The sequence below is a fragment of the Hibiscus syriacus genome, unplaced genomic scaffold (assembly GCF_006381635.1).
Source record: "Hibiscus syriacus cultivar Baekdansim isolate YM2019G1 unplaced genomic scaffold, ASM638163v2 tig00111429_pilon, whole genome shotgun sequence".
NCBI lineage: Eukaryota > Viridiplantae > Streptophyta > Magnoliopsida > Malvales > Malvaceae > Hibiscus > Hibiscus syriacus.
In genome coordinates, this window is record NW_024063089.1 from 162,177 (window position 1) to 175,060 (window position 12,884).

A 12,884-nucleotide genomic window follows, 5' to 3' on the forward strand; every position below is an offset into this window, starting at 1 on the left:
TATATATATATTTCAAAGCAAAATTTAATAAATAAATCCATAAAATTCTTTTGTTACTTGTTCGATACAAATATCATTTCACAACTCAATATCAACCTTAACATTCCAAAATGACACTTTATTTCCTTTAGTATTCATATTCATCACTAATCCACATAATTTCCACAACTTTACATTTCAACCATCATTTATGAATTCTTTTAGAATCTATCCTAACTTTTCCAATTCATTCAAAAATGGTCCTTTGCCATTTCACTTTAAATTAAATTCCAAACGCCAAATTTCCAGAATCTTAACATTGTATTCAAACTAGTACCTTCACACTTGCATAATTGCAATTTAACTCTCACACTTTCCAATATTCATGATTTAATTCCTAAACTTTAGCAAACTTACAATTTTATCCAAATCAACATCCTAACCTCAAAATCAACATTCCAATATCAAATTCCAGTACATCAACTATTAAACAAATGCTCTTCCATCCCTAAAATTGTCAAAATATGAGAAATAGTCCCTATACTTTCACAAATTTCCAAATTGGTCCAAACCAATTTCCAAAGCATGTAAAATCATTCTTAGATCATTTCTAACCCTTGTATAATTTTTCCAAATTTATTTTATCATGGTTGAATACTTCAAAGTAAGAATTCAATAATTTCCAACTTGATTCAAGAATGAATTCAACCTTTCAACGTCATTTCCAAGCAATTCAAATCAATTCTATATCAATTTCAATCCAATTTCAACAATTCTTCATGAAACCTAAGGTGGCCAAGTCTAACATAACCATTTCTAATGGTTTTTATTCACTATGCATGTTTGGAAACAACTCCATAACATCACTAACATCAAAAATCCAACTTTAAACCATCAAAATTCAACTTGTTCTTTATCCACCGTATTCATGAAATCATCACTCGAAGCATGAAAACATGAAATATTTAGAGCAACTTGTAAAGAATTTGATGTCGATAATTTTTTTATTTCACACTTTAGTCCAAAAATCAAAGCAAATGGCTTAAAAATGGAAAAAAAAAAGTTTGTTCACCTTGGCTATGGAGATACACGACAAGATGCAGGAATAAGAAGGGTGATTCTTGATTTTTCTAACAAAAATATCTCAACACTTGTCCTAAAGCTAATGAATTTAAAATTCATTATAGTCCAATTTTTTTTTACCTTTAATGAATCATGATAATTACCACCTTGCCATGCTTCCTTCACCATTCTTACATCATCATAATAAATATCAACAATTATTTTATTAATTTCCATCTTAACCCTTACATTTTTCCAAAAATTCTAATTTGGTCACTTTAATTCAACAATATTGATTTAACATGGAAAATTCAACTTAAATCCAATGGTCCATGTTAAATTCTACTTTAATAAAATATGGAAATAAAATTATTAACCTCATACTATCATCCTTCAAATTTTCCTAAATTTTTGATTCAATCCGATTATCCGAATACTTTACTGAATTTTATTGCTTCATAGATTTTTATCGAATGTGATCTAGAGTTGAGTTGCTGAGTACTTACAAAATTATCATCGAGCTAAACTTGAGAAGATGAACACACATTCAAGTAATATTTATGCCATTCAGGTATTGATATATCATTACGGTTGATCGGCTCACTTAAGTTGTATTTCATAACTTTTAAAGGTAGTCCAACACCTATGCTTATTTGGATTCCTTAATTAATCCAAGATATTTACTTAGTATAGGCCATAAGGGTATTTTGGTTGTTTTGCTGTTTAGTTTTATTCCATTCATTACAGAGCTCGAGGATATCCCATCATCCCTGAGCTTAGTACTATTCTTGGGTCATTTCCAGTCAACAGGGTATTCTGGTCATTTTACAGATCCAATGTATTACAATCATTTTCTTTCGTCCAATCTCATTATCGAATTCAAACTTATCATTATTTCAGTCATTTCGAAAAATTATGTCAAAAGAGCATCATCGATAAATTATTCTTCATGTATTTATTCATACCCGAATATTTACGGTTATCAGAAATTTTCTATATAAGCGTATAACTTAACGATGAAATTAGTAATTCATCGATTTAAGCATGACTTCTTGAGTACTTTTCTATTCAGGGTCAATTCAGCTACTTTTCCCTCTCAAGGGTAATTTTATAATTTCTTATCCAACTTCCAGGGTCAATTATTGTCTTTTTACAACATAAGGGTATTTTCGTAATTTTATCAAACCAGAGTATCCTCATAATTTCTCACGTTTGTACCTTTAATAATTTAACCTTTGATGATATAAATTATAAGTTGCAGATCCAGGCTGATTCATTTATCACTAAACACAGAACTTGTAATTTAATTCCAACAATCTCTCAATTTCTTATAAAAGTCACCTGAACCATAATCAGTTACCAAATTTTTATCGTATTCGGATCGAGTGCAGAAATTAATTAACTACACAAATAATACCAACATTATATTATTCATGCATTTACCAATATCAACATGTTCTATAAAGCAAAAAGAGGTAGTAAAGTATTACCTCGATTTTTGTGTCATACTGATCGACTATATAAATTCCATTTGAATGTCCTCGATCTTGAAATCAATTTCCAATAATTCCTCAAATACATATCAACAGAAATTACATAAAAAAACAGAGCTTAATTCCGAAAAATGGATCGAATCAGGTGATTAATCAGTGAAAACCAACTTACTGGGTTCGAAATTGGCAAAACGGACCCCAAAATGGATTCAAGACATCGAATAACTTCAGGATAGGAATACCCGGCCAAAGTCAAAGGTCGTTCAACGCCCGGTCAACGTCGGTCAAAGTTCTGATCAACAGTGGTCACCGCCGATCAACGGTCAACAGTCGACCTTTTTACACAAATAACCGAAATAAATTACAAAATTAGCCACCTTCTAAAAATATTTACAAAACTAACACCTGAATTTTACACAAATATCACCCTAACAGAAATTAATTACAAAATTAACACCCCCTACGCACAGTGGCAGCGCGTGCGACGCGTGAACAGTGATACGGTGTCGAAAAATTCTTAGAAAAATTCCTAATAATTATTTTAAGGCCTTTTGAGACATTTACCGAGCTCGGTTCATAATTTTGAACAGCAGAGAGCTCGATTCTAAAACATCAAAAACTTTGATTTTCTCACCCCTCCACGCACCGACGACGATGGAGAAACGGAGAACACTGGTAGACTCGGAACGATGCAAGGAACACGATGGTGCGGGAGGTGTCGAAAACAGATGGCCAGATCGACGTGAATCGACGAAAAACCAACGAAAATCGAGTTAAAATGACGATACTTCCAACTGAAATTAACGACGAATGACGACGATTCATAACGAAAGGTTTGAGGGGTTTTGTTCTTCGGTCAACAACGAATACGATGGTGGTTTTGGTTCGTCGATCGGAGGTCGGACGGTGAGTAGATCGGAGTTAAAATTAGGGTTAACGGGAAAAGGGAAATGGGAAAACATTCTGGAAACTGATCGGGGAAGGGGTTTATAATTCACCCCATAAAAAATGGGTAAACTATGAGTTTAGTCACTAAACTTCCTGCACTTCTTAAAACGGTCTGCTAACTTTGAAATGTTACAATTTAATCCATTGTTTCTTTCAAAATACCAATTAAATCCAATACTTTTTAATTTCTAAAATTTAGCCCCTAAATTGGGGTATTATAGTGCATTTATGCCGAACGAGTTGTACGATGACTTTGTAGCACAAGATAATGCACTGGCATCATGGCTGTTGTCAACCATCAGCTCTCACTTGCTCTCTCAATTTGTTGGCGTGGAGACAACAGTGGCTGTTTGGAACAAGGTGTTGCAGTTCTTTGTGCATCGCTCTACGACAGTAGTCATCAGTCTTCATTACAAGCTTCAGTCGCTTAAGAAAGGAGATGATAACATGAGGACTTATCTCACTCGGATTAAGGAGGTGTGTGATGCGCTGGCATCATGTGACAGTGCGATCTCCACGGCAGAGCAGGTTGTCAGCATCTTAAAAGGTCTCTCCAGGGATTATCAGCCTTATGTTGCGTTCATTACTATAATGAAAGACTCGCATTCGCTTGATAAGGTGTGCTCCTTGTTGATTGATGCTGAAACTCAAATTGCTAGTTTTGATGCTTGAGATGATTAGTTTCCAATAAGTGCTCATGTTGCTAATCTGAATAATGGTTCCAAATCAAGCAACACAAATTCTTATAATCGGTCATACTATCGATATGAGTCTGGTTATGCTACTCGAGGATGAGGTCGTGGAAGGCCACGAGTTCAGTGCCAGCTGTGTGGCAAGAATGGCCACCTAGTGGTTGACTGTTGGCATTGATTTAATCAGAATTTTTCTGATCGAGGTTCTGCTCATGCTTCATCTCGAGATAACTCTGGCAGTGCTCACTATTCTAGTCTTGAAGCTGCAGAAAATGTAGCATGTTCCTTCTGCGCTAAAGGACTTGCTGAGGCTCATAATGTTACAGCTTCTAGTGGCTCTTGGGTGGTTGATTCCAGTGCATCACACCATATCACACCTGATGCCTCAACCGTTAGTCATAAGGGCGATTTTACATGACTAGGTAAGTTAATTGTTGGAAATGGTATGCCTCTATCTATTCATGCTACTGGTAGCTCTACCTTAACATTTAATTCTCGAGTATTGTTGTTAAATAACTTGTTGCATATGCCTACGATAACAAAAAACTTGCTCTCGGTGTTAAAGTTTGCTAAGGAAAATGGTGTTTACTTTGAATTTCGAGCTTCGAGTTGCTGTGTTCGATACAAGAAGTCTGGTGAAATTATGTTGCGTGGTGAAGAACGTGGTGGTCTGTATTTTTTTCAATCGAATGCAGATGCTAGGAGTAGTGGTCAAGCAGAGACTTATGTTGCACTTTCTTCGAATAAACTGTATGAACTTTGGCATAGAAGCCTAGGGCATCCTACATATGGGACCCTAGAGCAAGTTTGCAAATCATTAAATATAATTGTTGATAAGAATGAGAATGAAAATTGTGTTGCTTTCCATATGGGCAAAAGTTATAAACTTCTTTTTCATGCATCTGAATCGACTTACACTGCTCTGTTCTAGTTGGTTTATACTGATTTGTGAGGACCTTCACATGTTGCTTCAAACGGGTATAGGTATTATGTCAGTTTTGTCGATGCTTGTACTCGACACACTTGGCTATATCTACTGCATGATAAATCACAAGCGATTCATACTTTCTAGTTGTTTCAACAACTTATGTCCACGCAGTTCAACTCGAAGATATTAGATGTGCAAAATGATTGGGGAGGTGAATTTTGAAGTCTTTCTTGTGTTCTTCTAACGGCTGGAGTTGTGCATCGTGTAACTTGCCCACACACCTCCAAGCAAAATGGAGTCGTTGAACAAAAAAACAGGCATATCATTGAGCTGGCATTGGTGTTGCTTGCTCAGACTTCTATGCCTATTAAATTTTGGACCTACGCTGCAATGATGGTTGTTCATCTCATCAACAGATTGCCCACAAAGGTGTTGCAAGGTTTTTCTCCATATGAGTCATTATTTCATAAGCAACCTGACTATAGTTTGTTAAAGGTCTTTGGTTCTAGGTGTTTTCCACATCTTAGACCATTTAACCGCCATAAATTGGAGTTTCGTTCACAATTGTGTACGTTTCTTGGTGTTAGTCATCAACACAAAGGGTTATTGTGTCTTGGGAAGAATGGGCAAGTGTATGTATCTAGGCATGTGAAATTTGATAAATGGCAGTTTCCATTTGCAGCTGAGTCCAGTCACAGTTCTTGCTGCTCTTCTGGTCAAATCAGTCAACCTCTTGGTGTTGTGATAGATGTACATCGATTACTTATCGAAGATGCTGGGGTATCAGGAAATCAACATGCTTCTGTGCATGAGCATGAGAGATCTATCGCTGGTTCTACTGCTTCCTCGAATCCTCTTGAGGACTCAAATGAGTCTATGTGTTCAAGTGGAACTAATGTTGATGAATTAGTTCAGGACGAGGCTGTTGCACCTCCTGGTTCTGTTCCAGATTCTATAGTCAATCATCATCCCATGCTTACTTGTAGCAAATGCAGTGTCTACAAGCCCAAGGTATACACCACTATCCTTGATGATAGTGTTCCCTCTAATATTCATGATGTGTTAATGTCAACTAAATGGGCAGTTGCAGTTCATGCGGAGTATTCTGCTTTAATTCAGAATCGAACTTGGAGTTTGGTTGAGCTGCCTCGTGATAAAAGTGTTGTGGGCTGCAAATGGTTATTCAAACTCAAAAGGAACCCGGATGATTCTATACATCGATATAAAACTCGCCTAGTAGCTAAGGGTTTTTCGTAAGTTCCTGGCCATGATTTTGTGGCCACGTTTATTCCAGTTATTAAGTTTGCCACTGTCTATGTGGTTCTAGTAGTAGCAGTGGTTAGAGGATGGTCGCTAAGACAAATAGATGCCAATAATGCATTTTTAATTGTGATCTAGCTGAAGATGTTTATATGCAACAACCCCCCAGTTTTGAACAACTTGGTTCCAATGGGACTCCCTTAGTATGCAAGCTGCAGAAAGCTTTGTATGGACTTCGCCAGGCTCCACGAAAATGGAATGATAAACTCAAGAACAGTCTACTTGAGCTCAGTTTTGTGGTGTCAAGGGCTGATACGTCTCTATTTGTGTGAGTTGTGAATGATTCATACACGTATATTTTAGTGTACGTTGATGATATAATAATTACAGGAAGTTCGAATGCGGAAATTGATGTTGTTATTCTTATATTGCACAAGAAGTTCTCTTTAAAAGACCTTGGAGCACTTTCGTTCTTTCTCGACATTGAGGTTAAGAGGACTAGTGCTGGTTTAGCTCTCAGTCAGAAAAAATACGTACTCGAGCTGTAGGAAAAAACAGACATGCTTCAAGCGTCCTCGACTTGCACGCCTATGGTAGCTGCTATGAAAAATTTTGGGAAAGGAAGTGCATTGTTAGCTAATGCACGTGAATATCGAAGTGTTGTTGGTGTTTTGCTATATGTCTGTCATACTAGGCCTGATATTGTCTTTGTTGTCAATAAGGTGGCGTAGTTTATGCAAGCACCTTGTGAAGAACATCTCGTTGCTGTTAAGCGCATCTTACGCTATCTCGCTGGTACACTGGATTATGGCTTAGTCTTCTCGGCTGACGATACCAAATTGTGTGTAAGAGCCTTTTCTGATGCTGATTGGGCGGGTGATACTGGAGATAGGCGTTCGATGACTGGCTATGGAGTGTTTCTTGGTAACAGCTTGGTTACCTGAGCGTCCAAGAAGCAAAAATTGGTGTCACGCTCAACGATGGAAGCTGAATATCGAAGCATTTCAGAAGCTGCTGCAGAAGTAACTTGGGTTGATGCTTTGTTAAGTGATTTAGGGTTGCACTCACTAGATAATCCTATCATTTGGCGTGATAATACAAGTGCAGTAGCAATGACTGCCAATCCAGTGTATCATGCAAAGTCAAAGCATGTTGACCTTGACATTAATTTTGTCTGAGAGAAGGTTGCAGCTGGTAAACTGAGGGTAAGTTATGTACCTGCTGGTTTTCAACTTGCTAATGGATTTACCAAGCCTTTGGCTAAGGCGTCGTTTCAAGTTTTTCGAGACAAGGTTCATGTTCAACAATGTTGAATAAAGACAAAGAGGAGAAAAAAAAAGACGGGAGAATATTAGCATATAAGGGTTGAGTGTGAGTGAAGTTAGATTAACAGTGGAGCTGAGTTGATGTGCATGGTGTGAGGTTGTTGAGTGCGTGTGTGTGAACGGTAGTAGTCTGTTATGAAGAAGTTACAAAGCTGTTATGGTTAGTTAGTAAACAAGCTGTATAAATAGGCATTAAGCCCTCACTGATATGAATGAATAAACGAATACATTTGCTGTCAATTACTTTTCTGCTTAAAATAGATAGCAGTTCATCAGATGGGAACTCTCACGAGCTTTAGTTTTAGTGCTGTGAATTTCAGGTTCAATTCCAGTCCAATTTTCTGCGAAAGAGTTGAAGTTCAAGTCTTCCAGTCCAGAAAATCGAGGAGGAACTTGTGTTATTTATGTAGAGGAATTTTTTCCAAGGATGTTTCTCGGGAAAAGTTTTTCAGAATTAGATATTGTAGTGGCAGCAATAATAATAATAAAAATAATAATAGCACTGATGGTGATTACTCCCAAAATGACGGAGATATTAAGGAGGATAGTAGTAATACTGCTTCATCCACGGAATCCGCCGTCACGACGGCCTCTCCGCCTGAAGAAAAGATGGTGCAGGAGAAGCGAACCAGCAGTGACCTGCCTCCGTCTGTTCCCTCTAGGGTACATCGTTTTGATATTCTTTTCGTTTGCTTTTCTTATTTGTTTTATTCTCTAAATTTAGTTGGCACTTTTATAGAAATTTGTTAGAATGAACGAAAAGAAAGAAAAGAAGAAGAAGAAGAAGAAGAAGAAGAAATGTTTTAGAAATTTGTAGGTTAAGTTTTGTAGTTAAGCTTTCCTTGCGTTTTGAATATAAGAGCAAATAACAACTTTTTTATTTTTTTCTAGAGATCAAGAAATAAAATTATAGTACATTCCACACAAAATGCCCCAATTTACTTCTATATAGAACTGTATTTTCATAACTATTCATTTATAATCCATTATAATTTTGCTTTTTAGCAACTTTTAACAACCAACTGAAGCCTATCTTGTTCATCTATGTTCCTCGAACCGTGTGTCCAAGCTCCTTCTAAACACATAAGAGTAACTTGGAAGAAATTAAACATACCAAGCATCGAAAACATACTTGTATCTGATACTCACCGGATCCCAGATAACATAGTTTTATATAAAATGCCACTAAATCTTGTAAATGCTAAATACTGAGGAGACGAGTGAAGAGAGTTAAAATTTGTAAGAAAAGTGGAATTATTTATGGAATTATAATCTATTGATGTTTTCTTTCTTCAGCCACCGAATATAGCTCCTCTTGGATCAGTCTACACTGATTTCCAAATTGATTCTTTTAAATTGATGGAGCTTCTTGGGCCTGAGAAAGTTGATCCTGACGATGTAAAGCTAATTAAGGACAAGCTTTTTGGCTATTCAACATTTTGGGTGACTAAGGAAGAGCCATTTGGAGATCTCGGTGAGGGCATCCTTTTTTTAGGAAATCTAAGAGGAAACAGAGAGGATGTTTTTGCAAAACTCAAGACTCAACTGGCTGTGATCATGGGTGATAAATACAATCTTTTCATGGTTGAGGAGCCTGATTCTGAAGCACCAGATCCACGTGGTGGGCCACGTGTGAGTTTTGGTTTGTTGAGTAAAGAAGTGTCAGAACCTGGACCAACTACACTTTGGCAATACGTGATTGCTATTTTGCTGTTCTTCCTGACTATAGGTTCCAGTGTAGAGTTAGGTATTGTATCTCAGGTATTCCATTTTCGTAGAAACACTTTGAGACTTCTACATATATCTGTAGAAAGATAGGAGTTATGTTTTCTGCAGTTTTCTCTCACACAATCTTTATCTTCCTGAATATATTGATAATGTGCAATCTCTTACAGATAAACAGACTTCCTCCAGAAGTTGTAAAATACTTTACAGATCCAAATGCAGTTGATCCACCAGATATGGAACTGCTATACCCATTTGTCGATTCAGCATTGCCCCTAGCATATGGTGTTTTGGGCGTTCTTTTATTTCATGTATGCATATGCTTTTTGATGGTTTTCTGATGTTTTACTATCCTTTCCATTTTGTTCATTTTAGTTTGAGCAGTTTTTTTTTTTTTTTTACTTCATGTAGTTATACAAAAATCATCTGCTTATGAGTAAAATCGGTTAACTTGATCAATTTTTTATTTTTATGTGCTTTTGTTTGACTTTGCTATGTTATGAAATTTGTTGCCTGCAGGAACTTGGGCATTTTCTGGCTGCTTTTCCAAAGAAAGTAAAGCTCAGCATTCCTTTCTTCATTCCGAACATCACTCTTGGAAGCTTTGGTACAATAACTCAGGTGAGTACTCAAGGTAGAATGCTATGTCTGTTTATATTTTTAATGTTTTTGTCCAAAGTGCCTTTCTCAAAGATCCGGTGGTTGCCTTGTATAAACAGGATATTTAAGCCAGTATGCATTATGTTGAGACTTGATCAGAAACTTCGTCATTCCAACATTCTCAATAACTTGGAAACCTTTGTTTCATGCGGTGTAGCTTGTCCTTTTATTTGATTTAGTTTTAGATAATCTTTACTGATAGGTGTGTAATAGTTATGGTTTCTTAAGCTTATTGTCTTGACATCCATCTTTTGATGATTCAGTATCTCTTTCTGAATATGCTTCATTCTTTCTGTCTGCCTCTCTCCTCCCTCTTCTCCTGGGGATCAAAATGACCTTGTCTTTGTTTCCTGAGATTTCACATCATATTTTTTATATTTTTTACTGTCATAAGTTTCCTTTGATGGAATTTTTTCTTCAATTATTTTCTGCCTGACCTCTCTATACCTTTTCTCTTGACTTGATAATTGATACTAATAATGTGGAATGCCCGATGGATATACTTTAGCTTTTCAACTGATAGTTTTAAAAGCTTTCCTTGACTCACTTCCTGCAGTTCAAATCGATTCTTCCTGACCGGAGTACACAAGTCGGCATTTCCCTTGCGGGCCCATTTGCTGGTGCTGCACTGGCTTTTTCAATGTGGCTTTTTCAATGTTAATTGTTGGTTTGTTGCTTTCATCAAGTCCGGATGTAGCTGGGGACTTGGTGCAGGTTCCTAGCATGCTGTTTGAGGGTTCCTTGCTTCTTGGACTCATCAGTAGAGCAACCCTTGGTCATGCGTATGTCCTTTTTCTTATTATTGACTTCTTTGGGAATGCCCTTTGATGAAATCCTAAGATCCAATAATTTTGGTCTCCACTTTCCCTTTTATATGAATCTAACAGATGTACAAGTGAGGTCATTGAGATCAAATTTTTCCAAAGAATATAACGGGCATTACACTCTCAATGTACAGGGCAATGCATGCTACAACGGTATCAATTCATCCGCTTGTGATTGCAGGATGGTAGGTTTAAATTCCAGGATTGTCTTCTTACCTTAAATCTTAATCTGGATTTTTTCGGTATGCTTACCATTCACGTTACCCGCCATTTCAGGTGTGGCTTAACTACGACAACATTTAATATGCTTCCCGTGGGGTGTCTTGATGGTGGAAGGGCTGTGCAGGTACCTTCGTACTGATACATAGCTTCAAGCCATTCCCATTCTTTAGCTTTCATGATATTTCGGTTGCAAGATCTTTGATCGTTTGCTGCATTTTTTTCAGGGTGCGTTCGGAAAAGGTGCGGTGGTTGGGTTTGGTCTGACAACATACACACTGCTTGGACTAGGAGTGGTATACACCTACTAGTTAATCATCCTGGATCGTTTGTTATAAACGAGTTCCCCCAGTCTGTGAAACGATTTGGCTAATCTCTTTTATCTTATTTGCAGATTGGAGGACCTTTATCGCTTCCCTGGGGGCTGTATGTGCTGATATGTCAGGTATGACAATTAAAAGCTTTAGTATAAGAAATTAAAGTAGAATTAACAATCATCTTTCTTATTATCCTATTTTAAACTAAAAATGCTCAGAGGACTCCCGAAAAACCCTGCTTAAACGACGTAACCGAGGTTGGAACATGGAGGAAAACGGCGGTTGGTGTTGCTATTTTCCTTGTTGTGTTGACACTGCTGCCATATGGGATGAGCTTTGCGGAAGAGCTTGGTATAGGCCTTGTAAGTACATTTTGATGTTAAATGCCAAGAATTTAAGAGAGTAAAGGCAATTTTGACATAAAAGCCATTAAAGTTTTGCCCTTGCTAGTTTATAGTTATGGTTGTAGATTCATTAGGGGTACAAAATTTTACATTTATTGTAACTTATTACTAGTAAATACTAAATAACATTAAGGACACAATTCTAGTGGCATGGGTTGACATTAAGGACAAATTCAAATTTTTGGTACATATCTTCCGTTTCTCTTAAAATTCAATGATAAAAAATTGTGGGTAAATTACATATTTAGTCACCCAACTATTCTCGTGGTTTTGTTTTGGTCACTTAACTATTTTTTCCGAAATCATCACTAAATTTATGTTTTTCTATTTTGATCATCTTCCATTAAAAAATTAACAATAATTTTAACGCGTCACCATAAGATAATGTCATATCTTCTTTGAAAAAATTATCATATCAGTAGTTCTGTTTATTTTTAACAATGGGTAATCAAAACGGATCAAAAACAAAAAAGTTTAGTGATGATGTAAAAAAGGTTGAGTAACTAAAACAAAACTAAAGAAATAGTCGAGTGATTTAATACATAATTTACCTAAAAATAATTTGGTTTAGGTTAAATAATGGATTTAATTTAGTATTCTATTTTTTTTTCAATTTGAGTTTATGTAGTTTTTATTATCTATATAAATATAAGTGTCTAGATTATACTTTTTTTCTATTTAAGTGTCTCAATTTTTTATTATTAATCCAGGTGTTTAATATTACAAACGTTGTCATTTTAAATGTCTCAATCGTAACTGTCGTTAAAAAATTCCTTTAATTAACACATGTCACATTTATATAATTTTTAAAATTTTATTTAAAATAAATTTTTTAAAAAAAACATAAGTTTCCCAAATCATAAAAAATATGATAACTTTAAAAACTCTAATTTCAATCACCATACCCACGTTGATCATTTACCGTCGTTTTTTCGACTGAACTTCCACTAGAATCTCCACTCGACAACCTAAAACTCAGAAATCTGGCATCTGCGATAAAGAAAACGATGAACCCAAACCCCTAAATGAGGAACCCAAAACCTCAAAA

General features: G+C 36.1%; 1 pseudogene; it reads left to right on the forward strand.

Moving 5' to 3' along the window:
* Positions 1–7,342: 7,342 nt before the first annotated feature.
* On the forward strand, positions 7,343–11,843 carry LOC120163228 (annotated as a pseudogene).
* The last annotated feature ends 1,041 nt before the right edge of the window (positions 11,844–12,884 follow it).